Below are 20424 nucleotides of genomic sequence, written 5' to 3'. Positions count from 1 at the left end.
CCATTAGAGATTAGGGCTAAGAGGAGAAGGAGAGTGATTTCCAGGGCATTATCAAGCATCCAAAAAAGCAAAATTGTAACTCCTCTGTCTGTGTGTGCACTGAGCAACATATAATTTCCAAAGAAGATCAGCACGAGCTGAAGAAGGTGAATATATTATATGCCTTCCAACTGGCAAAACAAACAGACACATATATGTTTCAACAGATGACACATCTGCTGAAAATTATCAAACAGACATATATATTTATTGCAATAGTTGACTAACCTGTTTCACCAGATAAAGTATTTGGTGCAACATATGTCTTTTCTATTTTAGCAAATCAAACAGCTCTTCGTACCACTTTTATTTGTACCAACGAACGACCTATCTGCTGCAACAGATGATTCATATGTTGCAACGGATGGTTTATCCGTTGGAAATTATCATACAGGGTCTTTTTCATGTAGAAATTTGTCCCAGCAGTTGATTCATTATTGCAACAGAAATATAATCTTTTTGGGACAATTTAAAATGGGAGGAAGACTTGTTTAATTTGCTAGAAGAGATGACTTATCCTTTTCCATATTGTTGTATCTTCGTGATTAGCATTTACTAATTCTGGCTTTTCAGGTGGATGTAGAAGAACCTACTGATGAACAGCATTGACAATATGCTACTCTTTTGATGAAAATACGGAGAACATAAAGCGCAAAAACTGTACGTAAGCGACAATAAAGATCCACGATGAGCAAAGTCAAATTCCATAGCACCGTATGAAGAACAACTTGTCCATACTGAGTAGATCTTTATAACTTGAGCCTATCAAAGTAATCTTTGGCAGTATACTTAAATTGTTGTTGATGTATTTGTTGAGATCTGTACCCATAACAATTTTTTTACATTTCATTTATTCGTTGACTTAATTCAGCTAATTTATGAAGGCTTCAATTTATTTTATTTTGTCTATGAATTTTATTTATTCCTTAGATTTGAACTTATTAATTGAAAAGGAATACTAGATTCAAATGTTGCAACAAATAATATTTCTGTTGCAATAGACGACACATCTATTAGAAAAATTAAACAGATTTAGACATATGTTGCAACAGGTAGGTAATCTGTTGAAATTTATCCAACAGGTCTTTCCACTATTGCAACAGATGGACTTAGATGGAAACATCGAGATAATGCAACAGATGACCAACCTATTGCAACAGATAAACTATATGTCAGAACAGGTGGTATAACTGTTACAACGGATGGAGAATCTATTGCATTATAAAAATTCAATTTTCGTTGGACATTAAAAATTGCCACTACGTGTAAAAAGGTTAAAGTGAATTGAATTGAAATAAAAGAGGCGGAACTCATCGACGGTGTTCAGTTCAAACACCTAAAATAAAATAGGCATCAAGTAGATAGTGTTCATTTTAAACACGTAAAATAAAATAGGCATCAAATATGTCAGTCTGACACATTTTGCTGACTTTCCGTCACCGTCACTTGCCCTCCCCCTCCAACGGTCATTTCTCCCCATTGTCTTATATATTCATCTTTCTCCTAAAATTTAACTCTAAATTTTCAAATCTTCTTCTTCATCATCATCTTCTTTTATCTATCCAAATTCTTCAAATTCTCTCTTTCATTTTCTCCAACTGAGCTTGACAATGTTGAGCACATCTTCTACTGTTTTTTGTGATAAAATTTCTTGATATTGTAAGTGCGGTCATGAAGCTCTATTATAGACTTCTTGGACTCAACAAAATCCGGGTCGTAGATTTTTTACTTGTAAGATTTCAAAGGTAATATTTTGTTATTTAATTAGTTGATTAATTATTAACTTGTAATTATTTTATAATTGTATTCTCTTTCTTATAGAAATTAGGTGGATGCGATTACTTTGATTGGTATGAAGAACGACACCCTTCACAAGTAAATCGTGTAATCTGGGGTTTGTTGAACAAAGTCAAGGCTTTTGAAGAGAAACAAAACCGAGCAAGAAGATACTACATTGTTTCTATTATTGCTACTGGTTTGGTGTTGTTGGGTACATGGATATTCAAGCCTAATCACTGAAATTTTCATGGTGGTGTGTGTATTTGCTACTGGTTTGGTGTTGTCAAGCACATGGATAGTCAAGCTTAACTATTGGGAAATATCAAAAAGATTTAGGCATATGTTGTAAAATTTAGGTCATCCGTTGGAAATTATCAAACAGGTCTTCCCACTGTTGCAACAGATTAGACTTAGATTATTAGATTATTCATAGAAATAACATCGGCGTAATGCAACATATGAAGAACCTATTGTAACAGATAAACTATCTGCCTGAACGGATTAAATATATTTTACAATAGATTGACAATCTATTGCATTATAAGAAACTCAACTTTCATTAGAAAAAATTATTGCCACTACATGTACATGTAATGTAATAAAGTGAAGGGTGATTTGAAATTAAAAATTTCTATTTCACAGTCTCTTCTATATACACAGGCTTCAACCGTCCAGTTAGTACCCCATACGCCCATACCTCTTGCAGGTTTGCCACAGCGTTGTCGCACAGAAAATTCATTGGCTCGGCCATTTCTGTGTCGGTCAGCAAATATTTGATGTGTGCAAGAGCGTGCGAGCCGCTCGCTTTAGCGGCATCATCTTTTGGAAGGATCATTCCCTTGTTTCGACCTTCAAAATCCCATAATTTCTTCATCAACACTTTCTTTGGTAAATGATTCATTATTTTAATCTCCCTCAACAAGATGGGCAACAACACATCAGTGGTTCCACGAGGAGAAAAATATCAAAATCATCGACGAGAGGTACATTAGAGTAGTATCTCAACCATCCGATAATGCATGCCGTTCATGCTAATAACTGCAAAAATCCTTTTTGCCTCGATCCAGCTCTTGCCGTGTGCATTTGGCTTGTCCCTCCTAACATATTTTATCATTTCTTCTTCATCCAAGACCAACGTAGGAACTAGGAAATCAAGTCTCACACCAAGGTCTAACGCCTCCCTATTGAGTTGATCGTACCTATCCTTGAAATTTTTGCAGAAGTCGAGGTCCATTATACTATCGGCAGCGTCATAACCTTCCCAATACGTTGATTGACTTTTTCTCATGAGTCAAAGAATTATGTTAACATGCTATGAGATAAAAAGTTAATTTTTAAATAGTTTAGTAATTATAAAGATGCAAAGGATGGTCCATCTTTTGCATAGGGTTCTTTGAGTCAATAATCCAACGCAACTTATGCAATAGATGGATAATAAGTTACAACAGAACCACTACCAGTTGCACCAGTATACCCAGCTGTTGCAACAAATGTAAAATATATTGCGTAGCTTCTTCTTCATGGGGTAGATTAGAAGGGCTAGGTTATGAAAAGTAAACTTGCCTTGTCCTCGTACGGAATACACATATCAGTCATAGTTTGGAAGTCTTGAGGGGAAAAGGAAGGACTGGGGTAATCTGGTGCGCCTGACTTGGCATTTTTGGCCTGTCGCAGATCCCTCTTCTCTTCGGCGCCAAGTTTTGCGTATATGTCCACCGTATTATCTGGCCCCTGAACTTCAACAGTTTTTGGAGAGGGAAGAATTGCAATTTCTTTTAATTTCTGATCGGAGAGTATGCCTCTAATTGCTCTTTTCTTTCTCTTAACCAACACTGTAGGAGTGTGCGGCTCCTTCACCTTCTTGGATGGTATGACACACCTCTTGGATTTGAATTCCTCGATAGCTTTAGAGATATCCTCTACTTTTTTAAAGAGTTTATCCTATCTGTCCTTGCACTCTTCGCATTCACAATGAGAACACGAGGGTGAAGAGGGGTGAGAGGGACCTGTGAAAGGATGAAAAGGGGTGTTTTCAAATATATTTATTCTTTCTTGAGCATAAACATGCTCATCATCACGAGTGGTAGCAACATCAACATGCCTGCCACCAACACCAATAACTCCACCAGAAGAAGCACCTGGATCTGCCTTAGTAAAAGGTTGGTCATGTAGAGCCTCAATATTAGACTGACCTTGCCTAACTGCTCTTCTTATGGCTGTTGCTCCAGCCAATTCCTTCTTTATTAACTCCACCGTTGGTTCTACTATAGTATTAACATGACCTAGAATAATATAAAAAGTAATCACCAACTCCTCCTCAGTAGGCACGATCCATGGATGCACAACCTATATAAAAAAAAAGACAGATGCATTTAAATCATATAATATAATAATTTTCATAGTTGGGCTACATTTTTAAAAAAAAGACCCATTTGTTGCATAGTTTGTAGTATATGGTTAAAATCTGATTGAGTCTGGTTCAGAGAAACAAAGCAACACATGGATAATCTGATGCAAAATATCAATCATCTGTTGCAACAGTTGCACAAGACGGGTAATTTGTTATGCAATAGATGATCTGTACGTCGTAATAGATTAATAATATGTTATCAGATTACACATTTGTTGCATAATTTTCAGTAGATAGTTAATCTTTTAGGAGTCGGGTTCAGAGAACCAAAGCAACATATGGGTAATCTAATTCAAGATATACCCTGTTGCAATAGATGTCCCATCTGGTACATCAGATATAACATCTGTTGCACCAGATATAACATCTGTTCAATATGTTTATTTGAGTAGAATTATTTTACTTGAAAAAGATGTACTGCATCATCCGGAGGGTTAAAGAGATCAGCCTTCTTAATATTAGTGTTACTCTTTGCAGCCAACCACCTAAACATCCTTGGATGAGAAACCTCATTCGGGTAATCCATTAACTACTTTCGGAGGGGAGGAATGACTTCAAATGCCCAAGCCTAAAAAATGTAAACAGGAAGCAAGCAAAAAAAATCATAATAACTATATTCAATATAAATTAATGGATGAGTAAAATTAGTGATTAATTTTACCATGAAAGCCAAGGAAAGCCGCATAATGTGGTCATCCCTGAGGATAACTTTGTCAGTAAATATTGAACAGTTAAGTAGAAGTTGTCATATCCCAGGGATAATTATTGAATTTATCAAAATCCTCAGCACGCATCAACAAATCATCTTCTATGACCTTGTTGACGTCTCTTGACAATATAAACAAATGGGCATACCAAACTAAGCATAATTTCTCCCTGTACTACTCTGGTATGGTTTTATCCTCGAGATCTGTCAACAAATTTGATGCTTTGTAGCCACGTTGAGCAATGTCAAACAACCCATTTATTTTTTCCTTGCATTTTCTTACCTTGGATCTTTTGCGGGGTGGTGGTCCTTCTGGACGATGGCATCTCAAGCCCGTCACTATGGCAAACTCTTGCAAGCCAAAACAAACAGGCATGCCACAGTAGTTGATCCAAATTTCATCCATCTTCTTTTTGCCCCCCTCCTTTGGATCTTTACCATCCCCCGCATACTTGATTCTGCATTTGAGAAGTCCATATACCATTGTTATAGGGAAATGAATACGGGCAGAGGGGTCCTCAGGCAATTTGACCAGTTAGTTGTTTTACTTCTGGGTCATTTATCGGCATCGTAACTTGAAAACTGTCAATACTAAAAGTTTTGAAAGGATCATGCTGGGATGTCGATATTAATTCACGCCCTATCGGTGATCCATTATCATCATGTTGATGATCATCCTCTTTCTCTTTCTCACTTTTATTTTCTTTATCACCATCTACAAACCCTTGTCCATCTCCCTCAATGTTGTTTTCACATCTCTTCTCAGCTTCACTTTTCCCTAACTAAGATTATTCAGGAAGCTCCTCCAAATCCCTCTGTACTGTAGCCTTTTTTCTGGGTGGTCAGACGTTGGTCCATTTTCACTTTCTTTTCTTTTAGGAGACATATTTTACCTATAGACAAAGAAAAATAAAAATTACATTACAATTGATGTATGCATAAATTTTAAAAAATACATTACAAACACCATGAATACCAACACACCAATAGCCACCACCGCAAACAGCACCAACCAATGCCAACAAACAAACATCCCAAATATCGACACCACCGACAGCTAATACAAAACCACCAACCAATGCCACCACCAGTGCCACCACGATGACCACAAACACCACCAACACCAACACCAACACCACAAACACCATCCAACAATACCATGATAGTCAACAGAACACTGCGATAGAAACTAGGGATTTCTCGAGTTCTTCCTACAAGTTTACCATCAAAACTTAAAACTGTAAACCCATTCTCAAAGATAATACAAGTAAAAATTTTATTTTTCATCATTAACTTAAAAGCCCTTATTTTTTAGAAAAAAATAACAAATATAAAGCTCTTCTCAAACTCTGTTGCTTACGAAGACAAACAAAACGACTGATACAAGCAAGAATGAAGTAAAAAATAACACCTATATGGTCGAAAATGAAATGAAAAATGATCTGTTGTGGAGGGTTGAGCAATTTTGTTGAGTAGTTGTTGTCTGTACTGTATTGTTGAGTGAGAATGAGAGAGATAGAGTGATACCTTGAGATTTGAAATGATGAAACATTTTGTATGAGTTGATTTGTATTTTGGAAAAGAATGACAAGTAGTTTTGAAAATATTAATTTGGTCCGAATTGATCTTAATTATTTTTAAAATCATAAAATATATGCGTAATTTTTAACCCTCTCATCATGCAATTTCCAAAAGAGTAATTCAATTGAAATTGTATAAAAATAATTAAAGTTGTAGTTGATCGAGTACTCTAGTTGACCCTATGAAAACTCACCCCTGGTCCTAGATTAATCAATTTAGGTACTATTAGTCTAACATATGAACTCAGTTAAAATTGTAAAAAATAAATGTTCAACATGTTGCGTCTGATTTCTCATCTGTTATAAATTATCAATCAGATTAGGTAACAACAGATTACGAATCTGTTGTAAATTATCAAACAAATTAAGTCATCTATTGCGACAGATTATCCATCTATTGTAAATTATCAAATGGATGTCATATGTCGCAACAGATTACCCATATGTTGTAAATTATCAAATAGGCGCTGCCATATGTTGTGGCTAACCCTATGAGAGCTCACCCCTAGTCCTAGATTAATCGATAGTTTACCCTATGAGAACTCACCCCTAGTCCCAGATTATTCAACCAAGGTATTAGTACACTAGTCCTAGATTAATCAATTAAGGTATTAGTCTAACATATGCGGTAGTAAGAATCAGTTCGGCTCAGAGTTATCAATCGACGACTCTGGTCGGGAGGAACGCAGTATCTTCTCATCATGCAATTGCCAAAAGACTCATTGAAGTTGCAGTTGACCCAATGAGAACTCACATTCAATTAAGGTATTAGTCTAATGTATGAACTCAATTGAATTATACATAAACAAATGTTCAACCTATTGCAACAGATGTATTTTCTGTTGGATCAAATCAAACAGATTATGTAATCTGTTGTAACATATTACGCATTTATTGTAAACTATCAAACAGATTACGTTATTTTTGCGATAGATCACAAATTTGTTGTAAACTATCAAACAGATTAAGTCATCTGTTGCGACAGATTACCCATCTGTTGTAAATTATCAAATGGATTAAGTCATATATTGCAATAGATTACCCATTTGTTGTAAATTATTAAATAGGCATTGCCATCTATTGTAGTTGATATTATGAGAACTCACCCCTAATCCTATATTAATCAATTAAGATATTAGTTGAACATATGAGGTAGTAAGAATCGGTTCGGCTCAGAGTGATCGATTGACGACTCTTGTCGGGAGGAACACAGTACCGTCTCATCATGCAATTGCCAAAAGACTCAATTGAAGTTGTAGTTGACCCTATGAGAACTCACCCCTAGTCCCAAATTATTTAATTAAGGTATTAGTACCCTAGTCCTAGATTAATTAATTAAGGTATTAGTCTAACATATGAAGTAATAAGAATCGGTTTGGCTTAGAGTTATCGATCGACGACTCTTGTCGGGAGGAACGCAGTACCATCTCATTATGCAATTGCCAGAAGACTTAATTGAAGTTATAGTTGACCTTATGAGAACTCACCCCTAGTTCCAGATTATTCAATTAAGGTATTAGTACCCTAGTCCTAGATTAATCAATTAAGGTATTAGTCTAACATATGAGGTAGTAAAAATCAATTCTTCTTAGAGTGATCGATCGACCACTCTGGTCGGGAGGAACAAAATACCGTCTCATCATACAATTGCCAAAAGATTCAATTAAAGTTGTAGTTGACCCTATGAGAACTCACATTCAATTAAGGTATTAGTCTAACATATGAACTCAATCGAAATTATATATAAACAAATGTTCAACCTATTGTAACAAATATCTTTTCTGTTGGATCAAATCAAACAGATTAGGTAATCTGTTGTAATATATTACGCATCTGTTGTAAACTATCAAATAGATCACGTCATTTGTTGCGACAGATCATGAATCTGTTGTAAACTATCAAACAGATAAAGTCATATGTTGCACTTAAATATTTTAAGATCTTTTTTTTTTAAAGAAATTTAGGTATTTCTTGTTTGAGATAAAATAGTTAAAATACTAAGGCTGTAAAAAATATTACTCGATACTACTTGGATAACTCAAAAATCTCCTGAGTGAGTAGTCTTATCTGGTCTTTTCAATGTCACCGTCTCCTCGTTCCCCACAAAAGTTATTAATGAATATTTAAAACCCCCCATATCTAGAACTCTCTCTCCTTTAGTCATAAAGTAGTCTAGACTCAACTAATCACTTTTTTTATTCTTTATTCTCAATTATCTTTGTTGTTTTCTTTTTTCCTCTATTTTCTCTCTTTTTTCGGATGAGGATCCTTTAGGATCTCAACCAATCAATATCTTTTCTTGACTGAACTGGATGTTCTGATCCGTTTACTTTTTTGACATCGCAGGTATGGTTCACTGTTGCTCTTTTCATCTCATCTTCTTCTTTATATGTCATTTAAATTAGATATTTACATCTATTGCTATTAATGATTTACCCATTACCAGTTTCCTATTTATTGAGAAAATTGAAGGAAAGGTGACTTTTAAGTCTTGAATGAATGAACCGTTATTTTTATTAAAATATGCAAAAAAAGTCATCTGTTGGGAGAACTTAAAAAGCCTTGTTGTCAATATAGTCTTTTTTATGTCTTTTGTTTGGTACTTTGGTGGTTCTGTTGTTAGGGGGTGGTTGTGTTGGAACATGTGATGTTTGTGGAGGTCTCATGTTTGTGTTGTGGATGGTGTTGGAACAGATGGTGTTGTTTTGTTTCTTTATTGTTGATGTTGTTGTTGGTGGTGTTGCAACAGTTTTCTCAACTGTTGTAACTGATGAATTAGCTGTTGGAATAGACGGAGCAATTGTTGAAGAAATCAAACCAGTAGCAAGGCTGGTTTGATTTATTCCAACAGATGACCCATCTGTTACAATATGTCATCCATTATTTGCAAAGATGCCTTATCGATTGAACAGATAGGTAATCTGTTGCATCATATTGGTCATCTATTGATTCACTTAATTTTGTGTTACCCTTTTGTAATGTTCTTTTTGTTCTTCTCTTGTTTGACATCAAATGTATTTCTCTTGTTTGTAGACAAAAGGAAGTAAAATTGGATCCACTTTTCCCGGCCAACATTAAAGGTTAGAGTAAAGATGGGTTCGGAGGAATAAACTGCTTGCAGATGGAACCACTCCATATGTGGGAGGTATGTAATACCGATCAACCTATCATGAAAACACATATCCAGTACAATGATTTTGTGAATGTTTGTTCTTTACCTATTAGGCATTAATCCTTTAAACAAGATATAACATTTTATAGTTAATATTGTTAGGTTCAAACTAGTAAGGCCGAGGGACCAAGATGGTGGTGTCGATACCCCGTTACAATTTAATGATGGTTTGTGCTCATATTTTTATGTCAAGTTTGGGGAAGGGTTCAAGTTTTTTAGCGGTAGTGTACATATCCAATAGTGATTGGACCGGTTTTAATAGCGCAATGGACTTGTTAAAAGGCCTTTGAAGCCTCGCACTGCAAAAAACAACGATGTATCTAATAGAAATTTCTCTGGTTCAAATTTATATGGATGGATTGTTGGAGGAGACTATTATACAACAGAAGGTGTTTAGGAGAAAACCTGTGCGGGAAGAGGGAGGTTGAGAAGGACATATATCATCTCAGTCCTTGTTTAGGAGCATACGCAGGGTGGGAAGGAAAGTGTAGCAAAATTAGCTTATGAAATTGACATGAAAAATGAAAAAACTGGATGAGCTTCAAATGTGGAAGTGTATCAAAATATAAAAATCCATCAGTCGATAAAAAAAAAAGAATGGTCAATAGGACTGGAGTTGGACACTTTGCTCGAGAATACAACTAGCGAGCGTGGCCTCAAGGAAGACTCTCACAAAGTGCAGGACCAGAACTCCAAGGAAAAAGCTTCACGAGCACGGTAGGTGGTAAGATTATCGGTCTGAATCGACATATAGGTTTCAATTTTGACTGACAATCTTACCACCTTCTGTGATCGCGAAGCTTTTTCCTTGGAGTTCTGGTCCTGCACTTTGTGAGAGTCTTCATTAAGGCCACGCTCGCTAGCTGCATTCTCGAGCAAAGTGTCCAGCTTCAGTCCTATTGAACATTCTATTTTTTCATCGACTAACGGATTTTTATATTTTGATACACTTCCACATTTGAAGCTCATCCAATTTTTTCATTTCTCATGTGAATTTCATTGGCCAATTTCGCTACACTTTCCTTCCTACCCTGTGTTTCCTCTTAAACAAGGTCTGAAATAATATATGGCCTTCTCCACCACCCTCTCGTGCACAGGTATTCTCCCAAGAACCTTCTACTATAAAAAAGTCTCCTCCAATAATCCATTCATATAAATTTAGACCAGAAAAATTTCTATTGGTTCTATCATTGTTTGCTGCATTGCGAGGCTTCAGAGGCCTTTCAAGAAGTCCATTGCGCCATTAAAACCGGTCCAATCACTATTGGATATTTACACTGCCTCCAAAAATTTGAAACTTTCCCCAAACTTGACACAAAAACATGAGCATGAATCATCATTAAATTGTAATGGGGTATCGACACCACCGTCTTGGAACTCTTCGGCCTTATCAGTTCACACCTATCAAACTAAACTGTACAATGCAGAATCTTGTTTGAAGGATCAGTGTCTAATCGATAAAAAACCGCATTCACAAAATCATTGCACTTTATGTGTGTCTTCACGATAGCCTGATCAATAATATACATAACTCGCATGCATGAAAAGGGGATCCATTGCATGTACCTTATTCTTCCTACCCCATCAGGACATGTCAGACAGTGTTGTTTATTCATCTGCACGCATGTGATAACTATTAAAATAGAAGTGTGAAGAGTCATGACTTTTTATCTTAACACATTCAAAATAGATAAAGAATCGAAATCTCCATCTGTTGCAACTGACGAATCAGCTGTTGGAAGAAATCAAAACATTTCCTCCAATATATGGTCCATCTATTGCAACAGATAATCCTTATGTTGCAACAGATGGTAAATCTATTGCGATAGACCAGACTATTTTTTTTATTCATCTGCACATATGTGATTACTTCTTGCTAAAAATATTTGTTTCAATTTAGTTTCCTATTTATAAAATCAAGAGAATTTTATTATACTCTTCTAAGATTACCACTATCATTAAATGACTACATAAAGTATATTATTCACCTTTATACTTTCAAATCATAATTAATAAGGTCAATTTGGTAAAATAATCACCTATTTTATATTTTTATTAATTGGTGTGCCAAGCCCACAGGGCCCAACTAATACGAAACGGAGGGACTATTAAAAAGAGGTGAAGAGTCAAGACTTTTAATCTAACACATTCAAAACAGCTAATGAACCGAATACTCCATCTGTTGCAACTGATGAATCAGCTGTTAGAAGATATCAAAATATCTCCTCCAACATATATTGTCCATCTGTCGCAACAAATAATAGATAAGTTGCATTAGATGTCTTATTTTTTGCATATACAAACCATCTATTGCAACAGATAGTAAATCTGTTTTGATAGACCGTCTGTTACACATTCAATCCATCTGTTGCAACAGATGCTAAATCTGTTAAAAATGATGGACGATCTATTGCAAAAACTCAATAATAACGGCTTTTATCGAGTATGAAGAGGTGAGAAGTAATTAATGTAAAAGAAAAAGTCGCGACTTTTCACAGAAAATAAAATGCCACCAGTTTGAATGTAATTAATACAATGGAGCTGAACAGTCCTGCCTTTTGGCCTGACACATCCAGATTCAATTCTCTATAACTAGGTCCCTCCTTAACCTTCATTCAACTCTATTTATTTCTTGCATTTTTTCCTTTCGTGTGACATCTTCAACCACTTCTCTTCAAAGAGCGTATTCTTTTCTTGTTGAGGTAAGTTTTTTTCTGGTGTAAATTTACCAGTTAGTCGTATACATTGTATTACATTTTGGACTTTTTTCTTTACATTTATCAATTCATGCGTGTTCTAGATATGACTGATCCTTTTTCGGACATTGCTATTCTATGCGACACAGTGCGGGAACTTCAAAGGCAGGTTAATGACCTGCAGAGCGAGTTGGTCGCTGTGAGAGCGACGATGTTCAGAGAGATGCAGAGGCTGATGAGAGCCCTGCTGCTGCGAGTTAATTGACCGGCTGTCATTAATGATGATGCTGATGATAATAATAATTAGAATGTGTTTTTTATTTTAGCGTATATATTTTAATTTTTCTATATCGGATCTATACGTGATGTATTTTAATTTTTCTATATCAGATCTATATCTAATTATTTGTGATCAATTGTCATATTGAAAACTAGACATTTCATTTTAAAAAATCATTGTAGATACCATATTTAGATATAAAACATCTAAGAATTTGGTGGGATGAATGACATTTTTTTATTTTAAATTAGAAATTTTAAATTTAATTACTATAGATAAAATTTGGTGACAGAAAGTACTTTCTCTTTGATAAATCCTATACAATATGGTTCAAAATTAACAGAATCACTAAATTCCGAAATACAAAAAAAGAAAGAAAAAAAGACGTAGGTAAACTTTATCTCGAGGGGGTTAAAAGGGAAGTAAAACAAGAAGTTAAAAAAAAAAAGAAAAATAGGAGCAATGATAATTGGGGTGTTGTTTAAGTGGTAATGGAATCAAGTATAGAGTTTCTCGGTGTAACCTCCTAATCTTTCATTCTTGTTAAAATCGTTGGCCTCGGTAGAGTGTATAAAAATAATGTTGAATAGGGTGTATTAGTAGGATTTGTATTAATATTGCTTGCATTAGTAATTCTGGTATTAGTTATGCTGACATTATTTTTTTATAGATTGTTTACTTTAATGTATTAAAAATAATATGCAGGCCATAAATTTTATAAAATAATATTTGTTGATAAAAATACCCTCCTTTTAACCTTGTACATTTTCTTTTCTACAAAGTTGTTTTACCTTTAAAGTTTTTGGCTCATTGCCCCCCAAAATAAAATTAAATAACTATTAATATTGCTTCTTCGCACTCTTGAGATAACTATTTAACGCCGTTGAAATGATTCGAAATTGGGTTTGGATTATAATTTATTTTGCTGGTAATGAATTTTCGAATATGAGGTCTCACATTTTTTTAAATACATGGTCATCATTGAAGATGTTTGGTGTAAATAGCAGATTCATTGGGAGGAATTAGTCTTTTAATCTCTATTTTGTAGTAGTTGATTTGGATTTTTTTAATTTTTTTTTGGTATATTTCAGTTCACGTCCTAAGTAAACAACAAGCAAAAAAATTTATCCATGGCATATTAGAGGTTAAACCACAAGTACCGTAAAAAACCTTTATCTATTTTTATTAGGCAAGAGAACTAGGAAGAAAAAGAGAAAGAATGGAGAACTCTGAACATTTTGTATTTAAGAAAAAAATGTAATAATAAGGGGTTTGTCTTAATTGCAGAGGCTGCAGATGTTCAAGTCATTTAAGGGGTAATAAAGTTATTAATCAAACTAATGCATGTGTTGAAGTATTTGCATTATTAATACATAGCAAATGAGCGGTATTAGTAATACACACATCAATACACAATAGAGTGTATAATTAATACAAGCACTAGTTATACATAGATTAAAAAATGTATCAAACAAGGTACTAGTAATACACATTAATTAAGGCATGCATTATTTTTTTCAATACACTCTACCAAACGACCTCTTAGAGTGATAATGTGATAGTACTCTAAGGGCTCTAAGGGTTGTTTGATTCAAAGGGGTCTAAGGGTTGTTCGATGTAAGGTATTAAAATAAATAGTTTTGAAATAAAATAATAATTTCAAGATAAAATTTTTGATGCCTTATTTGGTTGCAAATTTGAAATAACTTATCTTGAGATTAATAAATAGCACTGAGATAAGTTATCCCATCCTTTGGGTGGTATAAATAATTTCAACATAATTTACTTTGGAATAAAGTCATAAAATGAAAAAAATTACCCTCCACAATCTTTTGAACTAGCCATTCGAAATGTCCTTCATGTTGGGTTATTGGGTCTTTTTTTCCTTGCTATGTGGATAAATAAAGTCAAATTAGGACCAACTCATTTTTTTCATAGGCCCAATACTATGGGGCATATATATAGATCTTTTTAGATTTTATTTCACCATCACACAAGAGAGTTTTCACCAGCCAAAGAGAGAAAAATAAAGCAGATTTTTGCTCAAATTTTTCAGCCACAACTGTCAACTTCAAATTGCAATTCCTGCTTCGTTTCTTGTTCGATTGAGCTGATTTTTGGATAACTTGTTCCTCTTATCTCAATATTTGATTAGAAATTGACGGAGTTGGATTTGATGGCCTGTAGCTTCTGTTTTTCATTCTCGAACAGTAACTAAGTTTTTGGTGTTTGTGCTCCTTTTAATTCTCTAGTTTTTGTGCTATCTTATTGTGTTGTTGCTCATTATTTGGCACTTGTTTTGTGTCCAATTTTGAAGAAAAATATTATAACTCTTGGTGATTACAGTGGAAGTTTGATCCTGTGTTTTTTTTACTCTTCACACCGAAGAATTTTGCTCGTAAATTTGGTATTTTGGCTTGATTCATTTTATTCTTGTCTTAGCTTTTTTTTTTTTAGTGGTTGATATATTTTCTGCCTATTATCGTTATTTTTCTTGGGTTTTCTTGTCTGCTCTTGGTTCAAATTGAAAAGGAAATTTTAGACTTGGATTTTCTTCCGCTGCTACCCTGTTGGGCATTTTGATAGTGCCCTTGCCTTTTCCAACAAAGTGGTATCAGAGCGTTGATTTTTGATTTGAATGATGGAGATAAATATGAGCACGATGCTGTGTTTGAATGGTAGTAATTATCATACTTGAAAAGGCAAGATGAAAGACCTTCTATTTGTCAAGAAAATGCATATATCTGTGTTTGTGTCTACTAAAAATCTATCTATAACAGACGAGGATTGAGAATTTGAGCACTTATAGGTTTGTGGATAATTATACAATGGGTTGAATATAATGTTAGAAACCATATTGTGAATGAGACATATGCAAGAAGTTTGAGGGACAAGCTCGAGACACTTTATGCTTTGAAGATTGACAATAACAAGTTGTTCCTGCTTAAGCAATTGATGAATATTAGGTATAAAGAGTTTAGTCCTATTTCTGATCATATAAATAATTTCAGGGTGTCCTTAACCAGCTGTCCGAAATGGGTGTAAAATTTGATGAATAAATTTAGGGACTTTGGCTTCTTATTACTCTGCCAGACTCTTGGGAAACTCTTCGGATTTCTTTGACTAATTCTGCTCCCGGTGGTATTGTAACTATGGAACATGTTAAGAGTGGTGTCTTAAATGAAGAGATGAGAAGAAGATCTCAGGCCTCATCTTCTTCATCTTCACACTCTGATTTTTTTGATTACTGAAGAAAAGGGAAAAAACAAGTCCAGAGGTTTGAATGGTAGAGATAAAAGTAAAAGCAAGTCGAGGTCCAAATTCAAGAATGTTACATGTGACTATTACAACAGAAAGAGGCATATCATGAAATATTATTACAAGCATAAGAGAGATATGAGATGGAAAAAGAATGAAGGCAATAATGAAAATCGTGTTGCAGTTGTTGCTAATGATGATCTTCTTGTTGCTTGTGGTGAGAATGTCATTAATCTTGTTCATGACGAGTCTAGATGTAGATTATGGTGCTACTTCTCATGTTACATCAAAAAAGGAATTATTTTTTTCTTATACTCCAGATAATTTTGGGATGTTAAAAATGGGCAATAATGATGAACTTAAATTACTTGGCATTAGCACTGTTTGTTTGGAAAGTAATAATGGTTCCAAAATAGTTCTCAACAATGTCAAGCATGCTCCAGATGTTCGTTTGAATTTAATTTCTACAGGGAACCTTGACGATGAGGGTTATGTTAACACCCTTGGTGCTAGCCAGTGGAAGCTTACTAGAGGTTCAATGATTTGGCTCGAGGTGACAAGTTGTGTAACTTGTATGTATATCAGGGCTCCACTTCTAGAGGCTCAGTAAACTTGGTGAAGAAGATATTTCATTAGAGTTATGACATAGAAGATTGAGTCATATGAGTGAGAAGGGGATTGATATTTTGGCTAAGAAAAATTTACTTTCTGGAGTGAAACAAGCAAAGTTGAAAAAGTGTATTCATTGGTTAGCTGGTAAACAAAAAAGAGTTTCTTTTCAGATTCATCCGCCTTCAAGAAAGCTTGATTTGCTGGAGTTGGTACATTCTGATTTGTGTGGTACTTTTAAAGTAAGTTCTCATGGTGGTGCACTTTACTTTGTGACTTTTATTGATGATCATTCTCGTAAACTCTAGGTATTTCCTTTGAAGTCCAAAGATCAAGTACTTGATATGTTCAAGGGTTTTCAGGCCTTGGTTGAGAGACAGATAAGGAAGAAATTGAAATGCATCCATTCAGATAATGGTGGTGAGTATATTGGTCCTTTTGATAGATATTGCAGAGATCAGGGTATTCGGCATCAGAAAACTCCTCCAAAGACTCCTCAGTTCAATGGTTTAGCAGAGAGGATGAATAGAACTCTAGTTGAGAGGGTTAGATATATGCTTTTAGATGCTAAGCTAACAAATTCCTTTTGGGCAGAAGAACTTAATATGACTGCTTATGTTATTAATTTATCTCCTACCATTGCTTTGGATGGTGATGTCTCTGACAGAGTTTGGTCTAGTAAGAATGTTTCTTATGATCATCTTAGAGTCTTTGGGTGTAAAGTTTTTGTACATGTTCCTAAAGATGAGAGGTTAAAGTTGGATGTTAAAACTAGGCAGTATATCTTCATTGGTTATGGTCAAGATGAATTTAGCTATCATTTCTATGATCCAGTTGAGAAGAAACTTATTAGAAGTCGTGATGTTGTGTTCTTTGAAGACCAAACAATTGAAGATTTTGACAAAGTAGTGAGAGCCTAGTTGATGTTAATCCAGTTCCTTTGACTATTACTCTTGAAAAAAATCTTTATGATGATGAAAATCAAGTTGATAATAAAGATGATGATCATATTCAGATTGACCAGCATGATGTTGTTGATGCTCTAGAACAAGTTGATATGATTGATTAATAACTAGTTGTTGATGCTCCAGAGAGTTCTCTCAGAGGATATACTAGAGAAAGAATACCTTCATCTCATTATTCTTCCAATAAGTATGTACTCTTGACTGATGGGGGAGAACCTGAGAGTCTTGATGAAGCCATGGAAAGTAAAGAAAAAAAAGTGGTTTGATGATATGGAAAATGATACTAAATCTTTGGATGATAATCATACCTTTGATTTGGTTAAGCTGCCTAAAGATAGAAAAGCTTTGAAAAACAGGTGGGTTTTTTAGATGAAACATGAAGATGGTAACCCAGTTCCATGGTGCAAGGCTAGATTGGTTGTGAAGGGATTTAACTAGAAAAAGGGAGTTGATTTTGATGAGATATTCTCTCCAGTTGTGAAGATGTCATCCATTCGTGTGGTTCTAGGTTTAGCTGTAAGTCTAGATTTAGAGTTTGAGCAAATGGATGTTAAAGTTGCTTTCTCCATGGTGACATAGATGAAGAAATTTATATAGAGCAGCCCAAATGTTTTGAAGTCAATGGAAAAGAGAATTATGTTTGCAAATTGAAGAAGAGCTTGTATGGTTTGAAACAAGATCCCAGGTAGTGGTACAGGAAGTTTGGTTTCTTTATGAGTCAGCAGGGCTTCCAGAAGACTACTTCAGACCATTATGTTTTTATGCAAAATTTCTCTAACGGTAACTTTATTATTGTGTTGCTTTATGTTGATGACATGCTTATTGTTGGTCATAGTGCTTGTAGGGTTCAAAAGTTGAAGCAAGAATTGAGTTAGTCTTTTTCTATGAAAAACTTAGGACCAGCAAGACACATTCTTGGCATACAGATTGTCCGTGACAAAAGGCCAAGAAGTTGTGGTTATCACAAGAGAAGTACATTCAGAAAGTACTTCGAAGGTTCAAAATGGATAAGGCTAAGGTTGTCGGTACACATTTGGCTATACACTTCAAATTGAGCACGAAGCAGTGTCCTTCCAATGATGATGAGAAGGAAGATATAAAGAAAGTTCCTTATGCTTCAGCCGTTGGTAGTTTGATATATGCATTGGTTTGCACAAGACCTGATATTGTTCATGCTATTGGTATTGTTAGCCGTTTTCTTTCTAATCCGAGAAGAGAACATTGAAATATTGTTAAGTGGATTATGAGATATTTTTGTGGCACTTCTAGTCTGAGTCTGTGTTTTGATATAGGAAAGCCTATTCTATGTGGTTATACTGATTCAGACATAGATGGTGATGTTGATACTCGCAAGTCTATGTAAGGGTAGTTGGTTACTTTTGCAGTGGGAGTTGTGTCTTGGCAATCTAGGTTGCAAAAATGTATTTCTCTACCTACTATAGAAGCTGAGCTTATTGTTGCCGTAGAATCTTGTAAAGAATTGTTTTGGATGAAGAGATTCTTGAGGAAACTTGGTTATGCTCAAGAGAGGTATGTGCTTTTTGCGACAGTCAAAGTGCCATACATCTTAGAAAGAATTCTACATTTCATGGTCGGTCTAAACACATTGATGTGAGATACCATTGGATTTAGGATGTGTTGGATTCTAAGTTGCTTGAACTTGAGAAGATTCATACGGATGATAATGGTTCTGACATGATGACTAAAGCTTTGCCAAGAGGAAAGATTGAAGATTGTTGCATGATTGCCGGAATGGCGATCTCCTCCACATAGTCAGGAGGGGGAGAATTATTGGGTTATTGGATCTTTTTTCCTTCCTATGTGGATAAATAAAGCCCAATTTAGACCAATCCACTTTTGCCCATAGGCCCAATACTATAGGGAATATATATAGATCTTTTAGGTCTTATTTCACCATCACACGAGAGTTTTTAGCAGCCAAAAAGAGAAAAACAAAGAAGATTTTTGCTTAAAATTTTCAACCACAGCTGTCAACTTCAAATTGTGATTTTCGCTTCATTTCTTATCCGATTGAGCTGATTTTTGGAAATTTTGTTCCTCTCATCTCAATCTTTGATTAGAAACTAATGGAGTTGTATTTGGTAGCCTATAGCTCCTATTTTTCATTTCCAAACAGCAGCTTTATTTTTGGTGTTTGTGCTTTTTTTATTATCTAGTTTTGGTGCCATCTTGTTGTGTTGTTGCTCGTTGTTTGGCACTTGTTTTGTGGTTAATTTTGAAAAACAATATTATAACTCTTAGTGATTATAGTGAAAGTTTGGTCCCGTGGTTTTTCACTCTTCACACCGAAGGATTTTCCATGTAAATTTGGTGTTTTGGCTTGATTTGTTTTATTCTTGTCTTAGGTTTTTTTATATGGTTGATATATTTGATGCATATTATCTTTATTTTATTTGGGTTTACTTGTCTCCTCTTGGTTCAAATTGAAAGAGAAAGTTTAGACTTGGGTGTTCTTCCGCTGCTACCCTGTCGGGCATTTTGATAGTGTCCTTGCCTTTTCCAACACTTCAGGACATGTAAAGGTTGCCCATTCGATGTTGTCTTCATGCATCTTAATTTGATAGTACCCAAAAAAAAGAGTGTGTGAGTGTGAGTAGTTTTTAAGTTTTTCTACAGTAGTTGCTAGTTTCCAGGGAACTCCCAAAAGGGAAACCTCTCTTCATCCTAAGTCATGTAAGTAGTTATTAAGATCTTGTATTTTCTCCCTTAGTATGTAAATACATATGTTTGTGATATATATATTTCAGATATGATTATGTTATAATACTGTATGACTTTACCCCTAGTATATGGTTAGTCTCTCAGTGTTTAGCAATGACGATGGATTAATCTATAAATTCATAGGGATTTACAAATGTCCTACGAGATTAGAAAGGACTGTTGTGGTGTTCCGGGGTATGATTAAAGAA

This window comes from Capsicum annuum, chromosome 2 (assembly GCF_002878395.1).
Source record: "Capsicum annuum cultivar UCD-10X-F1 chromosome 2, UCD10Xv1.1, whole genome shotgun sequence".
Lineage (NCBI taxonomy): Eukaryota > Viridiplantae > Streptophyta > Magnoliopsida > Solanales > Solanaceae > Capsicum > Capsicum annuum.
The sequence above is the reverse complement of the archived record's forward strand: the minus strand, read 5'-3'. Positions refer to the sequence as shown.